We start from the raw sequence: 2,500 nt of genomic DNA, 5'->3' as shown, positions 1-2,500 counted from the left end.
TTCAGAGTCACCAAGGCAAACGGACCGGACGAGCCGACCGATTGGTTTTGATCTAATAAAAGCGTCCCTTCCATCTCTGGTCGGGACTCTGTTTGCATGTATTAGCTCTAGAATTACCACAGTTATCCAAGTAACGTGGGTACGATCTAAGGAACCATAACTGATTTAATGAGCCATTCGCGGTTTCACCTTAATGCGGCTTGTACTGAGACATGCATGGCTTAATCTTTGAGACAAGCATATGACTACTGGCAGGATCAACCAGGGAGCTGCGTCAACTAGAGCTGAGCAGCCGGCCGCCCGGGAGTGTGTCCCGGGGGCCCGCGCGAACACGCAAGCGTCCGCTCAATCATTCTGCAAACAGGAGGAGGCTGAGCTCCCCTGCACAATACACCTCGAAACCCTCTCAGGTCCCGGCGGCGCGCAGCGCCGTCCCAAGTACTTGGTCGGGTTCGAGAGAGGCGCAATCGCCCGGAGTTAGGCGAGTAGACGCTTTCGGTGCGACCACCCGTGCTCCCAACTGAGCTTGCCGCTGCCGACAGAGGCCCGGGAGCGTGCTGTCGTGGCATTGCCGGCGGGAGACAACACGCGCCACCTACGGTGACCGGCAGCTCCAACGCCAGCGCCACAGAAGGACAAAAGCCCCACTTGGGTGCCGAAGCGAACTCTCCCAGCACAGCGCACGCGCCAACACATCCGCACAGCTGCGATACAAACCACCAGCGAGAACCGCTGGGGCGACCGAGCAGCAGACGGCGTCGCGGCGCCGAGCGCCGGGCGGCGGCGCATCCTCAACGCACACAGTCCTCAATCGGACCAGCACACTGAAGATGTCCACCGCGCTTCGCACCGGGCCCGCGAGGACCTACTTTGGCCGCACGGCGCCGCGCGCAGGGTGCGCCGGCGCGCAGCTGCGACGCCTGCCGCGTCCGTCGGCCGGCGCGCCTGCCACTGGCCGCCCCCACCAGCCGGCTGTAGCGCGTGCGCCCACGCACCGCGCGGCCAGCACGCCGGGAGGCGCCCCCTCACCGGCCGGGGACGGTCCCACCCAGCCACCGCCGCGTATCGCTTCACACCCAGATGCCGTTCAGTTTCGTCGGCATGGTGGGTATCGCTGGAACAACCGGTTAGTACCTCAACCTATCGTCGCCATCACCGATTCACCCCTAGCGAGAACAACCGCACCACAACAGGTTACCATTTGTTCATTTGCGTAACTTCACCAGAAAACGCAGGCGTCCATCGCCATTTGCAACTTCCACGATTATTGCATGCCTGTGTCAGGTGTCACGCCACACTACGTCTGCCCACATACACGCAACAAAATGTGCACGCCTAGACAATACGTGGAAGGTGGCCCCCGTACGTATGCGATGTCCATTGCTCGAACGACTGTCAACCGGCCTCTGTAGCATGTCGCAGATATGGAACGCGGTGCACCATGCCATCACGGTGTGTGAGGAGAGACGACTAGGTCCGAATACATCAACAGACAGCTCATGCTGATCGCCATCCACGGCGTCCGTTCCTCCCACACGTCTCTATGGCGTACCACACTGCAATCCAGCTCTCATAGGGAGACGACACGTAGCTGCGTGCACAATATTTGCACTGTATGGTCCGCCGTTTTTGGGCGCAGTCGTTGTACGGTCACACATGTGCCACGATGTATCATTCAGTACATAAGGACGAATGTGCAGTACAGATTGTGGTTTACGCGTACGACATTAGCGGACAGTTGACACAGGCCGCACCACAACGTAGCCTGAGTACGTCGCATGCGGAGGGCATTGAACATGCAAAGTTCTCACCAACCAGCTTGCGAAGGCAGGGGGCAAGGTGGGGACGTGGGGAGGGGCGGCATGTACGTCCTGCTGCCATCCACATTACAGTGTACAGCAGGAGCATGTGGAAAGTGAGCAAGACTTGCAAGGTGTTTAACATGAAGCGATACACAGGGGAGCGGGGAGTGCGAGTAGCGAACTATATTGCGAGGGTTGCGGGTGGGCAACACTACACTAATTGAACGAGTCGTATAACAATTACAGAGCAGGTTTAGGCGACAACGTGGGTTACGTTAGGCGACAACGTGGGTTACGTTAGGGGACAACGTGGGTTACGTTAGGGCACAACGTGGGTTAGGTTAAGGCACAACGTGGGTTAGGTTAAGGCACAACGTGGGTTAGGTTAAGGCACGACGTGGGTTAGGTTAAGGCACGACGTGGGTTAGGTTAAGGCACGACGTGGGTTAGGTTAAGGCACGACGTGGGTTAGGTTAAGGCACGACATGGGTTAGGTTAAGGCACGACATGGGTTAGGTTAAGGCACGACATGGGTTAGGTTAAGGCACGACATGGGTTAGGTTAAGGCACGACATGGGTTAGGTTAAGGCACGACATGGGTTAGGTTAAGGCACGACATGGGTTAGGTTAAGGCACGACATGGGTTAGGTTAAGGCACGACATGGGTTAGGTTAAGGCACGACATGGGTTAGGTTAAG

At 57.7% G+C, this 2,500-nt stretch overlaps 1 non-coding gene across 1 annotated transcript in view; it reads right to left on the bottom strand.

The window, feature by feature from the left end:
* LOC124772227 overlaps positions 1-268 on the bottom strand; it is a 1,909-nt gene extending 1,641 nt beyond the window's left edge. Inside the window, exon 1 of the ribosomal RNA XR_007013891.1 lies at positions 1-268. This exon is cut by the window's left edge and continues 1,641 nt beyond it. This is a non-coding gene — a ribosomal RNA (small subunit ribosomal RNA).
* Between the last annotated feature and the right edge of the window lie 2,232 nt (positions 269-2,500).

Source organism: Schistocerca piceifrons, unplaced genomic scaffold (assembly GCF_021461385.2).
Source record: "Schistocerca piceifrons isolate TAMUIC-IGC-003096 unplaced genomic scaffold, iqSchPice1.1 HiC_scaffold_936, whole genome shotgun sequence".
Lineage (NCBI taxonomy): Eukaryota > Metazoa > Arthropoda > Insecta > Orthoptera > Acrididae > Schistocerca > Schistocerca piceifrons.
This window is presented reverse-complemented; position numbering and strand designations above follow the sequence as displayed.